This window comes from Mus musculus, chromosome Y (assembly GCF_000001635.26).
Source record: "Mus musculus strain C57BL/6J chromosome Y, GRCm38.p6 C57BL/6J".
Classification (NCBI taxonomy): domain Eukaryota; kingdom Metazoa; phylum Chordata; class Mammalia; order Rodentia; family Muridae; genus Mus; species Mus musculus.
The window spans coordinates 53,541,797-53,561,874 of record NC_000087.7 but is presented as its reverse complement, the minus strand read 5'-3'; positions in this window follow the sequence as shown (position 1 = coordinate 53,561,874).

Here is a 20,078-nt window from a genome sequence, read left to right as displayed (position 1 = left end):
ATCTACAGGGCCCTTTATAAACTATTCAGAGTTGTGCATCCCCATGGTCTGGTCTGTTTCCATTGTGAAAGGACATATGTTGAGAGAGATTTGTTTACCTTTCTTCTAATGATGTCCCTGGTCTTAATGTCTCAGTATTCATCCTGGTGTGAATACTGTGGAAATCGAAAATGTTAAAGGAACCCTGAAGAAAAATGTTAATTGGTGTGAAAGAGTTAATGGGAACAGCCGTTAGTTTCCACTGACTGAAACTAAAATATTCATTACCTGTTATATTTCACAAAAACAGAATTATTGCTCATTTGTTCAAAGTGGACAGCCAGGTACAAATGAAATGATTTTATCCACTGGGCTGTTTTTTTTTTTTTCAAAGCCTGGGCATGCTTCAACAAAGGAGTGCCTGAGAGCACCTGAATGTTCAGATAAAGTTTACTGAGGTCTCCTTGGCCTGAGAGTGCCTGTCCAGCCGCACTTTTGAACAAGAGGAATGGGTGGGACATACTTTGATAGAAACAGCAGGAGCTTGGTTGCCAGTCAGAAAATTGTTGAAGAACAGCAGCAGGCTGTAGTGTTTGAGATTGTCAGACACCCTGTGAAAATTGCAAAACCCAAAGTAACTTGGAGCTAAAATGTTAGAGATCTGATTAAGAGGTAAAATCTTGGATGTTGTAGTGAAGAGCAAAAACTTATAATTTTGCGCCTCATAGCATTGTGGTATGTAAGTTCAAGAAATTCAGGGCTGAAGAATAGACCAAGGCGGGTCCAGGCACAGCCAAACCCACTCTGTAGCTAAGAATGTCCAGCCATAAAAGATAAAAAAGAGAATGCAGGAACTAGCCACTGCTATCAGGGCGGACCAAATGGCCATCTGGCAGGATGGCACCTCCCTATAGATCCCCATAAATCATACATTGACCAGGTGTCCTGCTGACCTCGAGAAGTCCCAAGCCCTTGTGCCTCCCTACACCTTAGCATGCACATATTACCCTGTTAATTTGTAATCATCCCGCCAACATTTAAATAAGCCTATCATGTGTAATGGCCCAAATTCTTTTGGCTCCCCTGTTTTTGGTTTGTGGTTTTTGCCTTTATATGCCTGTAAAAAGTTTGGGCCGGGGTTGAACTTCCCTGCCCCCTGCGCAGTGCATGAGATTCGACCCCAGCATGCTGGCTTGGGCGCTCCTTTTTTGTTTGTGTGTTTGTGTGAGATTAAAGCTTGTATAGTTACATCGAGTTCCGCCTCAGTGTCCTACTGGGTGCGCACCTCCCTGAAGAGGGACTCACTGAAGGGGTCTTTCATGTGGTGGATTGGCTGGGAGATGTGTGACCACCCAGGGGTCCTAGACCCACTTGGAGGTAAGGCCCTCTATCTTGTCTTGGTTTTGTCTCTATATTCTGTCTGAAAATCTTGTGAGATCACAATTTCAGTTTTGCAAACTCTCTTATGAGACAGTGCTTCGAAGGGAGAGCAAAGTGGATAAGGACAGATGTGTCTAGGTGTCCACCATTTGTTCGCCCTGGGAGACTTTCAGGGAAGTCAGGGGGAGGGCCAGGGATGCCTAGTGAACCTCCTCGGGAAAAGTCAGGGATAAATTTTCTCCTTGACGATCTGTTTCTGAGACCTGTTCCTAGGCCGTTTGATTTTTTTCAGGAACTCTGGTTGACACAGAGTAGGCGACTGGTTTTGCTTTTGAGTCTTGTAGCCTTTGTAATCGTTTTTAACATGTGTGTGACAGAGCTTAACATGGGAAAGACTGTGACGACCCCACTAACACTTACTCAGAACCATTGAACAGACGTTATGACTAGGGCCAACATTCTTTTCTTTGATGTCAAGAAGGGACCTTGGCAAACTTTTTGCTCCTCTAAATGGCCAGCTTTTGGTGTGGGCTGGCCTTCGCAGGGAAATTTTAGCCTGCCTGTTATTCTAGGTGTCAAGTTATTTTTCAGACTGCAGGAGGGCATCCTGATCCGGTACCTTATATAATTGTGTGGCAGGATCTGGTACAAAATCTGCCACCCTGACTGGGTTCCTGGACTTCCGGAGCTGAGGCAGCGATGGTGGCAGTAGCCATGAAACCGAAAATGATGCATGCGGGTCTGCCAAAGCACGTTCCATCGGCCCCCCTGAGGATCTATCCTGAAATTGATGATGCCTTTTTCATTGACTCCTTCCCACCCCCTTACCCCCAAAGAACTTCTAATCCTGATCCCTCACAGCTGCCCACCCCAGCAGACACCAGGGTGGCCTCTGTGACAGGACCGTTGGGAGGGACTCCTAGCTGCGAAGTCCATAGTTCAGAGGGAAGTGAATCTAAACCAGATTCCACTGTTGCTTTGCCTTTAAGAGCTTATGTAGGAGGACCTGCCCATGCCCCGGGGCAGTTAGTCCCATTGCAGTACTGGCCATTTTAATTGATAGATATGTTGGCAGATATGTATAACAGATATGTATAACTAATCACTCCTCTTTCTCATAGAATCCCTCAGGCTTAACAGGACTCCTTGAGTTCCTAATGTTCTCCTACCAGCCCACTTGGGATGACTGCCAGCAACTTTTGCAGGTCCCCTTTAGAACTGAAGAGAGAGAGAGGATCCTGCTAGAAGCCAGAAAAAAACGTCCCAGGACCAGATGGGACCCCCACTAATCTCCCCAACCTTATAAATGCAGCTTTCCCCTTGGCCCTTTCTGCCTTAGAGTTCAATACTGTGAAAGATAGGGAGCGTCTCACAGTCTACTGATGGACTCTAGTGGCAGGGATAGAGCGGGCTGCATGGTGACCCACCAATTTGGCCAAGGTAAGAGAAGTCCTTCAGGGTTCAATGGAGCTGCCCTCCGTTTTCTTAGCACGACTAATGGAGTCTTATAGGAGATAGCCCCATTTGATCCCTCTTAGGAGGGACAGCATGCAGCTGTAGCCATAGATTTCATTGGTCAGTCTGACTCTGATATTATGAGAAAGTTACAGAGGTTAGAGGGTCTCCAAGATTATACTCTGCAAGATTTAGTAAAAGAAGCTGAGAAAGTGTACCACAAGAGATAGACTGAGGAAGAAAAGCAAGAGAGAGAAGAGAAAGAGGTAGAGGAAAGAGAAAACCGGCATGAACGCCAGCAGGATAGGAACTTGACTAAGATTTTGGCCGCAGTGGTAGGTGGAGAAAGTTCAGAGAAGGGTCAGTCAGGGTACCTGCGCAACAGGGCAAGAAAACCCCCAGGAGAACAGAGACCTCCACTTGAGAAAGACCACTGCACATACTGCAAGAAAAAAGAATATTGGGCCAGAGACTTCTCAAAAAAGAAGCAGAGGGGCCCCAAAGTATCTGCCCTTGAAGAAGACAAGGGAAGTCGGGGCTCGGTCCCCCTCCCCAAGCCTAGGGTAACTCACTCTGTGGAGGGGACCCCCGTTAATTTTCTAATAGACACAGGAGCTGAATATTCAGTCTTGACTGAACCTTTAGGACAATTAGGATCAAAGAAGATTTTAGTTATGGGAGCCACTGGTAGCAAGCTTTATCCCTGGACAACCAAAAGGATTTTAGACATAGGAAAAAATAAAGTGACACATTCTTTTCTTGTGATACCTGAGTGCCCAGCACCCCTGCTAGGCTGGGACCTTTGTAAAAAATTGAAAGCACAAGTCCAGTTTACTTCTGACGGACCTGAGGTATCATGGAAGAAGAATCCAGTGGCATGCTTAGTTTTAAATTTAGAAGAAGAATATCACCTCCACGAACAGAAGTCTGAGACTTTACCCTTTAAAGAACGATTGACAGGTTTTCCAGAGGTTTGGGCAGAGCAGGCTGGGATGGAATTAGCTAGGCAAGTGCCACCCAACATAGTCGAGCTAAAAATGGCTGCCAAACCCATTTCAGTCAGGCAATACCCCATGAGTCAAGGGGCTAAAAACAGCATTCGACCACATATCCAGAGACTGCTATAACAGGGTATATTGGTCCCGTGCCAGTCCCATTGGAATACCCCCTTCCTGCCAGTGTGTAAACCTGGGACAAATGACTATGTGCCTGTTCAGGACTTAAGAAAAGTCAATAACCGGGTACAGGACATTCACTCAACTGTGCCCAACCCTCACAACTTGCTGAGTTCCTTACCACCTGAACGGTCCTGGTACACTGTCCTGGATTTGAAAGATGCCTTTTTCTGTCTCAGATTACACCTGAACAGTCAACTTCTGTGTGCTTTTGAGTGGTGAGTCCCTGAAGGAGGATATACGGGTCAGCTAATTTTGACTAGGCTGCGACAGAGGTTCAAAAATTCACCCACTTTTTTTGATGAAGTGGTCCACCACAACCTTATGCCCTTTAGGGAACAGAACCTCCAAATTTCTCTCCTGGAGTATGGAGATGATTTAATCCTTGCAGCTTCAACCCAGGAACTATGCCTTGACAGGATCAAGAAGCTTCTAAATGAAAAAAGTGAATTGGTGTACTCCTAAGAAAGCTCAGCTATGCCATATGGACTTGACCTACCTAGGATACTCCCTCCGAGAAGGAAAGCAGTGGTTCTCCGAAGCTCGAAAGAAGACTGTGATGCAGATCCCAACCCCCACCACTCTGTGACAAGTACGTGAGTTTCTGGGAACGGCAGGCTTTTGTAGACTCTGAATACCAGGGTCCACAATGTTGGCGGCACCTCTGTACCCACTCACTAAAGAAAAAGTCCCGTTCACCTGGACAGAAGAACACCAAAAAGCCTTTAACAGCACAAAGGCTGCTCTGCTTGCAGCCCAGGCTTTGGCCCTGCCAGATTTGACTAAGCCTTTCACCATGTACGTTGATGAGCCAGCTGGAGTAGCCCGCAGAGTCCTGACTCAGACTCTGGGGCCCTGGAAGAGGCCAGTGGCCTACCTGTCTAAAAAATTGGACCCAGTTGCCAGTGAATGGCCCTCCTGCCTAAAAGCCATCGCTGCAGTAGCCCTACTTGTTAAAGATACTGGCAAGCTTACTCTAGGTCAGCATGTGAGTGTAATCACTCCCCATGCGTTAAAGAGTATTGTATGACAGCCCCCTGACCATTGGATGACAAATGCCCGGATGACCCACTACCAGAGCCTGTTGCTAAATGACCGAGTGACTTTTGCCCTACCTGCCATCCACAATCCTACCACCCTCCTCCTCAAGACGGATGCCTCTACCTAGGTACACCAATGTGCTGATATCCTGGCTGAAGAAACTGGATCGAGAAAGGATCTGACTGACCGAACTTGGCCACGTGTGCCTGACTGGTACACAGATGGTAGAAGCTTTGTGGTGGAGGGAAAATAAAGAGCAGGAGAGGCAGTGGTTGACAGAAAACATGTAATTTGGGCAAGTTAACTTCCAGAAGGAACTTCGGCTCAGAAGGCTGAGCTCCTGACGCTAACTAAAGCTCTGCGGCTGGCAGAAGGTAAGGCAATCAATATTTACACTGACAGCCACTATGCTTTTGCCACAGCCCACATTCATGGGGCCATCTATAGACAAAGGGGGCTACTTACTTCGGCAGGCAAGGAAATCAAAAATAAAGAAGAAATCTTGGCCCTCCTAGAGGCTATACACATGCCCAAGAAAGTGGCCATCATCCTCTGCCTTGGCCATCAAAAGGGGCAAGGTGCTGTAGCCCAGGGAAATCAGATGGCAGGTTGGCTGGCCAAACAGGTGGTACAAGGCATCCCTGCGCTGCCTGTAGAGAGTATAGAAGAACCAAAAGGGACCCCAGAGATCAGTTTTGAATACACCTCCAAAGATTATGAGATGATTGAAGATCTTGAAGAACAAGGGAAGTCCAAAGGATTTAGCTACCATGGGATAGCAAGAACAAAAGAAGGAAAAATTATTTTGCCCTATAGAGAAGGAAAGGCATATGTAAAACGCATCCATCCCCTGACACATCTGGGAGCAAAGAAATTGTGTGATTTAATCCAGTCCTCAAACTATTATGTGCTCAGGCTACTAGACGAACAAGTAACTAAATCCTGCAAGTGTGTTCCCTAATTAATGCTGCAAGCCCCTTTAATGAACAAGGAAAACGACAACTGGGGGATAGACCTGGAGTTTACTGGGAAGTAGACTTCACTGAGATCAAACCAGGAAAATATGGTAATAAATAGTTACTAGTTTTCATAGACACTTTCTCAGGATGGGTAGAAGCCTTCCCCACCAAGTCTGAAACTGCTCAGGTGGTGACCAAGAAGATCGTTGAAGAGATCCTACCCCAGTTTGGGATCCCCAGGGTAATATGCTTGGATAATGGGCTTGCATTTGTTGCCCAGGTAAGTCAGGAATTAGCCACACATTTGGGGAAAAATTGGAAGTTATATTGTGCTTATAAACCCCAGAGATCAGTATAGGTAGAAGGAATGAACAGGACTCTAAAAGAAACCCTAACTAAATTAGCTTTTGAGACCAGTGGTAAAGACTGGGTGACCCTCCTTCCCTTTGTGCTCCTTAGGGCCCGAAACACACCTGGGTGTTTCGGCATTACTCCTTATGAAATTCTACATGGGGGACCACCCCCCTTGACCGAGTCTGATGGGATATTGAATTCCAGTGCTGACTCTTCCTCACCCTCTTCTCTGTTTACCCATTTAAAGGCCATAGAAGTTGTCAGAACACAGATCTGGGACCAGATTAAAGAAGCCTACACACCAGGGAGCAGTGCAGTGCCCCACAGGTTCCAGGTCGGGGACTCAGTTCTGGTCTGACAACATCGAGCTGGCATGCTTGAGCCACGGTGGAAGGGACCTTATCTAGTGCTGCTGACCAGCGCCAAGGTCGCAAAGGTAGACAGGATCGCTGCCTGGATCCACGCATCCCACATAAAAAAAAGGCATCCAACCAGGATGAAGACGACCTCAGAGAAAATTGGACAGTGGCCGCTACTGATAATTCTCTTAAACTGTGCCTTCGCTGTACACCAACCTTGGGTAATAATCCTCACACTCTTATGACCCTGACATGGGAGGCCATCTCTCAAGCTGGAGATACTGTATGGAGTACTTCAAAGCCCCCCCCCCTTATACATGGTGTCCCCCTCTGTTTCCTGAAATCTGTGCCCTGATAGATGGATTAGATGCCTGGGATATCCCTGAAGAGTCACATGAAACGGTGCCCCAAGATGAGGTAATCTATCACAAGCAGCCATATCACCAGGGGTTAAGTTCCCAAGGAAAGTACATTGCAGATATACCAGGCTGTAGTAGCAGGTCTCAACAGAGGAGACTTTGTCAGGAGCCCTTTTATGTCTGTCCCAGGGATAGGGCAAATAAAAAAGAGGCTCGCTGGTGTGGGGGAATAGAGGGCAACTTCTGTAGTCAGTGGAGATGTGAAACCACTGGTACCACTCATTGGGACCCTTCCTCTAGCTTGATATTATTATAGTATCCAGATGAAATAAGGGCCATGATTCCTTAAACATCACTTTTACTCAAAAAGCAAAAGAGACAAAAAAGATTGGATAAAGGGAAGACTGTGGGGCCTAACATTTTATGTGACAGGGACGGGCCCTGGATTCACATTTAAGATACGGCTAAAGATGAAGTGTCCCCCAACCCAGGCAGTAGGACCTACCCCCGTTCTTGTTAAAAAACCTCCAATGCCCCTTCCCAGACCTACTTTTCCCGGACATACCCTAGTTGGTCCAGCTATTCCAACAGAAGTCTATACCCCTTCCTCAGACCTGAAACTTACATTGCCCCTACTCCCCCAGATACTGAAAACCGTCTGTTTAGTATGGTACAGGGGGCTTTTTGGTACGCAATTGTACCAATCCCAACATCACTAAGTCTTGTTGGCTGTGTTATGCCTCCAATCCCCCATATTATGAGGGAGTTGCTCAAGTCAAGACATACAATAAGGCTGAGGACAATTCTCAGTGTCCTTGGGGAGAAAACAGAAAACTAACATTAGCAGCTGTCTCGGGAAATGGACTTTGCCTGGAACAAGTCCCACATGACAAACGGTAACTCTGTAATCAGACTCATCATCTCCAGTCTTCCAGTAATAGAGGTCAGTACTTAGTCCCTCCCTTAGTCACAGTATGGGCTTGCAACACTGGACTCACTCCCTGTGTATTTACTTCTGTTTTTAATACTTCTAAAGATTATTGTCGTTTAGTTCAGAGGGTTCCTAGGCTTCTGTATCATGATGACAGTTTTTTGTCAATGGATTCAACCACTGGACCCGGTATAAAAGGGAACCCATTACCATGACCTTAGCAGTGCTTTTGGGTCTAGGAACAGCAGCTGGGGTCGGCACAGGCACAACTGCCTTGATACAGACCCCCCACTGTTTTCATGAATTGCACAACCGCTATGGATGCAGACCTAGGAGCACTAGAGCAGTCCATCACCAAACTTGAAGAATCTTTGACCTCGCTACAGAACAGGAGGGGGCTAGATCTACTTTTTCTCAAAGAAGGTGGACTCTGTGCCGCACTAAAAGAAGAGTGTTGTTTTTATGTAGACCATTCTGGTCTTATCAGGGACTCCATGGCTAAGCTCAGAGAAAGGTTAGAAAAATGAAGCAAAGAAAGAGAAGCGTATTAAGGATGGTATGAAAATTTGTTTAACAGGTCTCCCTGTTTTACAACACTGATTCCACCCTGGCAGGCCCTCTGATTATTTTTTTCCTCCTGCTTTCTTTTGGGCCATGTATTTTAAATAAGCTGGTTGCTTTGTTAAAGATAAAATAAACACCATACAAGTCATGGTCCTCAGACAGCAATATCAACAAGAAGAAAGGTCGTTCTAAGATTAGAGCTATCCACTAAAAGAAGTGGGTAATGAACAGCAAAAACTTATAATTTTGGGTCTTATAGCATTGTGGTATGTAAGTTCAAGAAATTCAGGGCTGAAGAATAGACCCAGGCGGGTCCAGGCACAGCCATACTCACCCTGTAGCTAAGAATTTCCGGCCATAAAAGATTAAAAAGAGAATGCAGGAACTAGCCACTGCTATCAGGGCGGACCAAATGGCCATCTGGCAGGATGGCACCTCCCTATAGACCCCATAAATCATACATTGACCAGGTGTCCTGCTGACCTCGAGAAGTCCCAAGCCCTTGTGTCTTTCTCCATTTTAGCAGGTACATATTACCCTGCTAATTTGTAATCATCCTGCCGCCATTTAAATAAGCCAATTATGTGTAATGGCTCAAATTCTTTTGGCTCCCCTGTTTTTGGTTTGTGGTTTTTGCCTTTATAAGCCTGTAAAAAGTTTGGGCTGGGGTTGAACTCCCCTGCCCCCTGCGCGGTGCATGAGTTTCGTCCTCAGCATTCTGGCTTGAGCGAACCTTTGTTGTTTGTGTGTTTGTATGCCATTAAAGCCTTGTATAATTACAGTGAGTTCGGTCTCAGTGTCCTACTGGGTGCGAGCTTGCCCGAGAAGGGACTCCCCACGGGGGTCTTTCAGTAGGTTTTCTGAATAAGTTTGTATTACATGGCAAAAAAAAAAAGATTTATTATATTCATTTCCTTCCTTCTCATGGTGTTTAAGGCATATATAATGTAATTGAATACTGCACATTCAGATTATTAACAGTTTTATACCAAGTTCCAAATTTAACATACCACGAAATGAGAAAGCGTACATTATATATTCCAATCATGAATAAGGAAATGAATGTAGGGAAACAGTTTTCAGGTACTAAGATACATAGCTATTAAGACATGATCAGAACAATTTAGATCAGAGGATATTAGCCTAACCCCTATGACTTAAATTTCCCCTTGGCTGTATACTCAGAGCTCTGTGTCCTGTCTGTTGCTGATTGGAACAATGCTTTGTTTTTCAGTAGCTTCCTGCATGAATTTAACATGGTCATACACTATAGACCGTCTTAGCAGGAATCAACTTAATGTGGATCTAGGAATCTGTTACCTGTAGAGAAGGGCCTCTCTGTTAAGAATGATCAGTGACCATTGTACCTCATTGTTTCTACAGAGGATCCTAAAGGGTGCATAAACTGCTGTGAAAAAGATCTAGGCCCTCTAATCCATGACACAAGCCTAGTTTCCATTTGTTCAGTTATGTCAGATTTTGTACTAATATATTCAGGCAAAGTAATTACTGTTATATATCTGTTCTATCCAAGATTTTAATACTATTGGTTGCTATTTTGCATTGAATCCTAGAGCCGATGAACCAAGTAAAGAACACTGGGAAATCACCTAGATAAAAGAGATAAAGTGTGTGATGGTTACACCTTGTAATGGCAATGACTCTTTGAATTAAGAGGCCTTAAAAAGAAATGAAATAGAAACTTGAGTTTCTCAGTAATGTGAGTCACTCTGGTATCAGGTCTCTTTAGCCTGAGGATACAAGAGAAGACTCTAACCAACATCATTGACAGTCTTGGTCTTAGGTCATCATGATATCCCTTTCTATGATCCCAAGTGTATTACAATATAATAAGTAGACCCACTAAAGGCAATAAAGTAAAGACAGCACTAATCACTGAGTCCTAGGCATCCTAAATGCTAGGCAGTCACTCTGTCAACTGAGCTATGTACAGACTCTGTTCCCAATATTCACAGATTTAAGGTTTTCCAATGAAGCCTAGAAGCTGCTTTCGAAGAAAGATGTGTTCTATGACTATGTCCTAGCACAGTCTGCTGGAAATGGCACCTCAGTTTCTGGTCAGTACTAGGAGAGCAACAGCAGGGAGGTAAAAGCTATTCACTATTGCGTCCCGCTCGACCGGCAAGAAAGATACAACAAACTAGAATCTTCCACAGTAAGAGCTTTATTGCTTGCTTATCAGGAAGATCCCGAACCGGGAAAATGGCGCTGCTTTTAAAACCTGCAGCGTGACATTTCAGCACCTGATATGGCATGACAGCTCCTGATTCATTGCTTGCCCATCACCTGACTATTTCACCCCGAGAATGGGAGTGACTAGGAGTGAATTCACTCTCGCACCTTCGTACAAGGCTTCTTTACTAGTTAGCCACAGCGGAGGCCCGCACCATCTTATAATGGCGATTGCTCGCGGCACACACGGCTCTCCTCAGAGATTACTGGTGGCATGCACGAGATTGCTCGCAGTACGTACCTGCTCTCCACATCTTCCCCTTTTTATTTTATTAAAACTTGAGGCTGGTCTAGGCCTGTGTAACTTTGCCCATCCACTGTGGCTCCTGTCTTAGGTCATTCCTCCAATGTCACAGCCTTTCCTGTCATAGGGTAACCCTATCGCCACCGGGCCCCGTGTCTTAGGTTGATCTGTGCATGAGGAAAGTTGCCCGTCCCTGGATACCACAGTGCTATGTGACATTAACTACTAAATACACTAGGGCGAACTCTATAAAAGAGGACAGCCACCAATGTCAATTAATTTTTGAGCATAGATAGCCAGATTTCAGGGAAGGCCCCTTGCTTGATGGCAGCAAGTGCTTGGGTTATCAAAACCTTGTCACGTGTTTGTTGGGTTCTGAGCTTGCAAACCAACCAGAGCATGACCACAAGTCCACAGCAGGTGGCAACGCCAAATAAACCTACCCCCACCCATTCCTTAAAATAAGAAAAGGCAGATGAAATCCAGGAGGAGAGGACCTCTGTCAATGACAGGTCCACTCGTGTTGAGTTGATCTTTAGAACGGCTGCTCTAAGGACCTCAAGGGTCTCATCGAATCTTTCAGACCAGTTTCCTGCAAGATATAAAGAAACCTGTCTAGACAAATTAGCTGCATAAGTAAAATTTCATATTGGACACTGGTAATGCACAGAGCTTCCAGTTTTCTTTCACAACCCAACTGGGCCATCTGGTATAGAACACCTATCTGTTCTTCCGCCAGGTCAAGGCACTGATTCAAAGTCATCAGCCCTCCCTTTAACTTGGTACTAGCAGAAGTTTGGACAGTGATGGCATCAGCCAGATCTGCTGAAAGCTTATTTAATTTTGTGCCTGATTGAACCGCACTAAACATAGCATACCCTGCAGCTGTAGCAGCAGCTGCACTGGCTGAAATTGCTATGATCACGGCAGCAGTAATGCCAAAATCTCTCTTTTTTCAAAACATAGATAAGATGGAGGGTGTATCCACCAGAACAGGGATCCAACGTGGGATCCGTGCCACCATGGCACGGGTGTTCTTTGTTACATCCCAACATTGAGAAATCCAACAATTATCATTGGAACAGATTTCAAATGAATCATTTGAAAGAATAAACAAGAAAGCGGGGTAAACACAGACTGTGGTAGATGGATAATTAATCTGGTTTACCAAAGTTTTATTAAACCCAGTGATCTCTGCACTGGTATTACTATATCCATAAGAGTCCAGGGAGGCATCATGTATTCCCCAATACTGAGCAAATCTTGAGATGCCAGTAAAAGAAGCCTTTCCAACTGCTCCTCCCTGGATAAAGATCAAAGGATTGAGTTCTGTACAACTGCCATTGACTCCACAAAGCACCCACTTGTGAAAGGGATGCATTCTAATGTCCTGTATGAAAAGTCCCTTTTTCATAACAAATTCCTTCTCTGGGTTATCTATCATGTTGGGAGAAAAGGAAAAGGTTTTACTCTGATCTGCCCAATGAGTGATGGAGGATTGACAATCATTCCAAGGCAGGATCAGCCCTTCATCTTCCAAACTACAATGAGGGGCTATTTTTGGTTGGTGTGGACGTTTTTTGTCTGAAAAGTTAGGTGGTAGAAATGTACCATTAACCCAATTTACCTCGTGCCAAAAGGTCCGATTTGTAAAGGTTATCTCTACATTGGAAGTATCTTGGGTTGTGCTCACGCAACCTCCTCTATGCTCATTAAACTTCCCCAAAGCTTGGGCTGTGAGGTTGATACAATTTCCTGGTCCATTAATTCGAAAACATAAAGAACCCTGTTCTAGTAAAGTGCGATTTTCTCCTAATGGTGCTCGGGTTGGGATCATAGGGTAAATATGGCAAATCCACTGTTTTATCAGTAGTAAAGAATTTTGGAAAAACTATAGCATCATAGCGAACTGGCATTGGTTTAGGGAAAGTTGAGAGAATAGCCCATCTCTGCTGGCCCATTATACTAGGAACCTGAGACAAGTTCAGCATTGTCAGGATCAGGAACAGTCCTCGGGAGGTCAGCATCTTCTGCACCATCCTTGATGAATATCCTGGGGATGAGTCATTATGGCAGCCAAAATGGGTTGTCTTCACTCTGTGAAAAATCACAAACAGCTCCCCAGGATCTGATTAAGATAGGATCCGGGCCTTTCCACTGACCAGTTAAAACATCCTTCCCTTTGACCATTTCTTTTGGTCTATCAGGGTCTGTGCTATGTCGCTCAGCTGCAGAGTGTCCCTGCTCGTCGAGATTCAAAAAATTAAGTGTAAAGAGTGCCATAGATACTGCTACTCTTGGCACTGAGGTCAGAGTCTCATCAACTCCCCCTTTCTGTTTTATAAGATTTGAGTTTGGGGTGGGCACGTTCCACAATGCCTTGTCCTTGAGTATTATAAGGAAGGCCAGTCAAATGAGTGACATCCATTTGATGACAAAATTGTTGAAATTAAGTAGATTTATATGCTGGCCCATTATCCGTTTTTAGAATTGTGGGCTTGCCCCACACACTCCACGCTTCTAGGCAGTGCTGTATAACATGAGAGGCTTTTTCACCTGTTAAAGGTGTGGCAAATATTACACCAGAGCAGGTGTCAATAGAAACATGTAAATATTGATTTCTCCCAAAGGAGGAAATATGACTGACATCCATTTGCCAGACCTGTAATGTCCTGACGCCACGAGGATTTACCCCTACATGAGGAGTAGGTAAAAATTGACAACAGTTTTGACATTGGGTGACAATGTCACGAGATTCTTTCCTGGTTAAAGTAAAACGGTGGTGTAATGTCTCAGGTGTCACATGAAAGCATTCATGAAATTCTCTTGCAGCCTCTGCCTGTGAGGACAAAGCAGCAGCCACGATTCTAGTGGCTTTGTCTGCTAAGTCATTTCCATGAGACATGAGGCCAGGAAGGCCAGAATGAGCTCAAACATGAGTAATATAGACAAGATGTCTTCTGTATAACAAGGCTGACTGAATCTTTTGCAAAATGTGAGCAAGCTTACTAGTTGGTTTAATTAAGCCTGCAACTTCAAGCATATTAACTGCATTGAACACATATAAGGAATCAGATACAATATTGAGCGGTCCCAGGAAAGTTTCAAGGACTTCTAGAACTACCAAACACTCTACAACATGGGGTGATGAATCATTATATTGTTTAGATGTTACTTGGCCCTTTACTACATATGCACCTATACCAGATTTGGATCCATCTGTATACACTACTACCCCATCCGGAAGTGGGTGTTTGACTGTTATTATTGGAAACACTATAGCTTGGCTTAAGGCAAATTGTAAAATTGTATGTTTTGGATAATGGTTATCAATTTGTCCTGAATAGGAGGCAACCAAGACTGCCCAATCGTTGGTTGTTGCTGCCAGGGTTTGAACTTGAGCAGAAGTATAAGGTACACTTACTATATAAGGTTCTTACCCGAAATAAGTAATGGCTGCTTTTATCCCCCTAAGTGCAAGTTGAGCAACTGCATTAGGATACCACTCAATGATTTTTGCAGGGGAAGCATTAGGATGGACCCACAACAAGGGCCCATTTTGCCATAAGACCACTGTTGGTAACTGTGCAGTTTTTAATATGCACAATTCAAATGACTTTGACTCGTCAATGCGTTGTAATTGAGCATCTTGTAGGGCCTTTTCTACAATTTGTAAAGCTTGACATGCAGCTGGGGTAAGTGCTCTGTGGGAGGAGATATGGGTATCTCCCTCTAATATGTCAAATAAGGGCTTTAATTCTGCTGATGGAATTTTCAAAAAGGGTCTCAGCCAATTAATATCTCCTAACAATTTTTGAAAATCATTCAAGGTATGTAGTTGATCTTTGCGAATCTCTAATTTTTGAAGAACAATTTTGTCAGGATAAATAAGTGACCCTAGGAAGGCTCCCATTCGAGCAACTTGCACCTTTTCGGTGGCCACCTGCAATCCCCATTGCCCTAACGTTTTTATTAATATAAGGTATGCATCTTGCAATAACTCTGAATTTTTATGGCAAATCAAAATGTCATCCATATAAATTATCACCTGTAATGATGGAAAATGTTCTCTAACTGACTTAAGTGCCAATTGTACATACAGTTGACACATGGTGGGGCTATTCGCCATCCCCTGAGGTAGGACCTTCCATTGGTATCTTTGATCTGGCTCTAAGTAATTAATGGCTGGGATCGTAAATGCAAATCTTTGCTTATCTTGAGGGCATAAAGGTATAGAGAAAAAGCAATTTTTAATGTCTAGGATTATAATTTCCCAATTTTTGGGTAAGGCAGAAAGTAATGGTAGCCCTTGCTGAACTGGTCCAAACAGATGCATTTGCGCATTAATTGCTCTAAGATCATGTAATAAGCGCCATTTGCCAGATTTTTTTCTTAATTAAGAAAATAGGTGTATTCCAGGGTGAGGTAGAAGGCTCTAAATGACCCAAGTGTAGCTGTTCAGAAATTAGTTTTGTGGCTGCTTCTAATTTTTCAGAGGAGAGAGGCCATTGGGGAACCCATACAACTTCCTCTGTAAGCCATGGTATGGGCATGGAACCCTCAACAGCTGTCTCTAGAAAAAATCCAAACCTTGTCTCCCATTATTACCTTTTTGAGGGATAGGTTCAAGTTTACCCTGCTCTCCTTTTCCTAATCCCCTTCCTTCTTTATAGCATATTTTCTTAATCATTCGAACAGCTTGTGGCGAGCATGCATTAGTTAAGGTCAGTCCTAGTGCCTGTAAGATGTCTTTCCCCCAGAGATTTACTGGGAGTGGTAAGACATAAGGAGTGAATCGTCCCATTTGACCTTCAGGCGCTGTCCAGCTCAAAGAACGGGAACTAATAGTGGGACAGGACTGATAACCGAAACCTTGCAAAGAATGTGATGACTGAATAACTGGCCAAGTTTTCGGCCACCAGTGAGAAGAAATAATACTTTTGTCTGCTGCTGTGTCTAAAATCCCCTTAAATTGTTTCCCTTCTATAACTAACTCTAAAGAAGGCCTGGAATCTATAGGCATTATTAAATAAGCCGAATCATTTCCAATAGAACCAATCCCTCTGGTAGCTTGAGGGACACCAGAAGAGGGAAAACAGCCATGTAGGCTTGGCTGAATTACTAACTGAGCTATTCTATCTCCTTGTGAAATAGAAACGACACCCTGAGGACAGGAACAGAGAACTTGAAGTCCCCCTTCATAATCTTGATCTACATCTCCAGGGTGAACAATAAGACCTTGTAGTGTAAGGGAAGCCCTGCCCAATATTAGGCCGACACTCCCAGATGGCAGAGGTCCTTTATAGTTAGTAGGAATAGGCTGCACTCCCATTTGAGGGATCAGCATGAATTGGGTGTTGCCCTGCGGACTGTGGGGTCCACCTTTCGCCTGTCGAGGTCCCATATGTTTTCGGGCCCTGAGACCTGAGGGCCCTGTACTGGTTTTTTGAAATGGTGTCATTATCTACTGCTTGAGGGAATCCTGGCTGCAGGAGCCTGCCTCGAATGTCCCTGATTGAACGACAAGCGCTAGTCCAATGATATCATTTTCCACACTTAGTGCACAATCCTGGTGCTCTCCTTTTAACAAGGGCTCTACAGTCCTTTTTTAAGTGTCCCGGTTTGCCACGATTATAGCAGAGTTTGAGCTCAGCCATGTCAGTGCATTTTTGCACTTGTAGAATGGCAGCTGCTAAACCTGCATTAGTGAGTGGCCCCCCAAGTTCACGGCAAACCTTCGACCAGTCCTGCAGTCCCTTCCTTTTTCCAGGTGTAATAGCCGCCCTGCATTCCTGGGTAGCCTGTTCATATATCAACTGTCCAATTAAAGGCATAGCTGCTTTTGTATCTCAAAATATTCTCGTGCTGCCTCTGTCATTCTAGCCACAAAATCTGAGTACGACTCCTGGGAGCCCTGAGTGATCTTGGTCAAATGCCCACTTGCCTCTCCCTTCTTAGAGAGTGCCTTCCATGCCTTAACAGTGGCAGCTGAGATCTGGGCGTATGCTCCCCAATGATAATCTGTTTGGTTAGCAGCATGCTGTCCCTGACCTGTAAGCAATTCAAATGTCCATGTCCTTTGGTTTCCTTCCATGGTGGCATTGGCCCTTGCCTGCGTCTGACAGGAGTCCTGCCACAAAGCTTTCCATTCAAGATACATCCCCATACTGGGGGCTGCAGCTTTTACTACAGTCTGGCAATCACCAGGAGTCATAGTGTGAGTTGCAAGCCTTTCAACTTGTGCTACAGTGAAATTAGCTCTGACTCCATAACACGGACTGTTTCTGCAAGCTCCTTAATCTGTATATATTCTACTGGAGCGTGAACACGCCCTCCCTCAGCTCTTTCAAAAACTGGAAATGCCTGTTGTATCTTCCTCTGTTCCTCTTTTGGTATAAATGAGTCTGAATGATACCTCTGTACATAAGGCTCAGAATGGTGCCTCTGCACATAAGGCGGAGGTGCACTAGAACCCTGAAGTTGCATATCCGAAGACCGCACAATGATTTGACATTTGTCTCTAGCTGCTTTCATGTTATTCTGTAACTGATTAACTTGTCTTTCATCTGACTGGTATCTTTCTCCCTCACAACCTGTCGCTTTCTTCTCTAAGTCTGTTTCCTCATAGGAATAAGTTCCTTATCTGATTCTGAGCTACTGACAGCTAGCTGCTTAAACTCATCTAGTGGTGGGTAGAGGCTTCTTTCCTTATGTGCCTCTCCAGCTCTATCTCCCTTCTTCTCTCCCTTTCCATCCTTTTTTCTAATCTCTCCCCAGGTATTTTCCCTGACATTCTCTTTTCCTCGGTCTCAAGGCTCATGGAAAGGCCTAAATTCTTCAGTGCACTTTGTTTCCTCTCTATTTTTCCTCTCTCTCCCCGCTCTACCTCTGATAGACTTTCTTGAATTTCGTCCAGAACTTTCTGCCCCGCTTCTACCATTTGCTGACAATCCTCATCTGTTAAACACGATTTCACCAATTTCATAGCAGCATAATCCCTCCTTTAAGTTTGCCTTTCTGTTGTTCCCTAACTAGATCTCCTTTCAGTTTGTCCCAAGAGGCGACAGTTAATGACAATGAGCAAGCATACCATGGTGCAACACGGTCTATCTCTCTGACAAATCCCTCTTAGGTCTTAGTGGCGATTTTTAGGCCACACTGCTTCAGGACTGAGCTTAGGCCCACTACTATAGAATGGGAGATTCCCATACTGCCGCTGTCCAGGCCTGACCGGGCCTGAAATTGGTTGCTGTCCAGGTGCTGTCCAGGCCTGACTGTGACTAAGAACCAGTCAACAGTTCCAGTGGTGGAAACAAAACGAAACCAAAAGGAAAAGTGTAATCGCCATGCAAACAATCAAAAGGGCTTCTAACTCTGGAGAAATTTCAAGATTGTACGTACCTTGTAGAGATTTTTGTCCCACAGTTCTGATTCTGCCCCGTGAATGAGGGATCTTCCTTGCGCTGGTGTGATTACAGTTCCCGGGTTTTGGCACCACTTATTGCGTCCAGCTCGACCAGCAAGAAAGATGCAACAAACCAGAATCTTCCTCAGCAAGAGCTTTATTGCTTTCTTCTCAGGAAGATCCCGATCCGGGAAAATGGCACTGCTTTTATAACCAGCAGCGAGACGTTTCAGCACCTGATATGGCATGACAGCTCCTGATTCATTGCTTGCCCATCACCCCACTATTACACCCCGAGAATGGGAGTGACTAGGAGTGAATTCACTCTCGCACCTGCGTACAAGGCTTGTTTACTAGTTAGGCACAGTGGAGGCCCGCACCATCTTATAAAGTTGATTGCTCACGGCACACATGGCTCTTCTCAGAGATTACTGGCGGCACGCACGTAATTGCTTGCAGCACGTACCGGCTCTCCACAATTCACCACGATATCTGCAGTCCCTTCTATGAATAGTCTGTTGTAACCTGGAGAATTCTGGTCATCCACTCTGATACCACTACTGTTGTAGCAACTTGAACTTCTCTTAAACCAGTCAGTCCCTTTCTATAGAGATGATTCATCCCTGAAGCATCTACATGGGAGAGAGAATGGGGAGCATAGAAATCAGAGAGAGGCAGAAGTAATCTAGACTTCAAGCTGAGAAAAGAAAAAGTGGTCCTGGGGAAAATACAGTGATTTCTGGGTAGAGAATATGGAGCATCCCAGTAAAGGTAGTTCTGAACTGGCTTGTTTATCTTGAAGGCAGACTTGGGCATTGTATAAAGCTCTCTTGTAAGATCTCATACACAAAATTTTGCTCAATGTCAGACTCAGAAGTAATATTTCAGCAGTATCTAGGATTCATGCTGGAAAAAACTGGAGAAAAGAAATCAGGATTTTTGTGGGCCAAGGTCCATGACATAAGGCTTCAGATATCTAAATTGGCAAAGCTCATGCAGCCAAGAGAAACCTTTACACAGACACCTAGAGTCTTGTGGCAATGAGCCAGGATCAAATTCACCATAACTATCCATATTTTAGCATTCCTTGTGCTATGATAATAAAGGACACAGCCTGAGTTCATATAAATCATTAGGTCTGCTTTTATTGGGTTCTAACTTCCTGGGGCCGGACTCTAAAGCAGGACAAATCTTTCCTCTGATCAGCAGAAGACATAACATGACCTAGTCATGTCGGGCATGCATGCAGAGCTTAGAGAATGAGAACCCTGAAGGGGCATAGAACCTCAAGAGATCAAGAAATAAATTGACTTCTGTTTGGCATTTGCCTGTCAGAGAGAGAAGCACTTAAGGCAGGGTCATCTCTGCCTTTCATTGTTTCAGGACTCAACACTCTGCAACTTTGTTTCAATACCTTCTTTCTGTTAGCCATTAGCTTGCCTTTAGCCTCCTAGACTCAGTGTTGCTGAGTGTGAAACAGATTATACTCCTGACAGCCTCAGGAGCATGTAGATGTGTAATTCACACACAAGTACCAATTCAAATGTGTTGTGTCTGGCCAGCGGCTCACATGTCTGGGTTCTAATCTGGAAAGGAATCTTGGAAACCTGGAAGAGAACA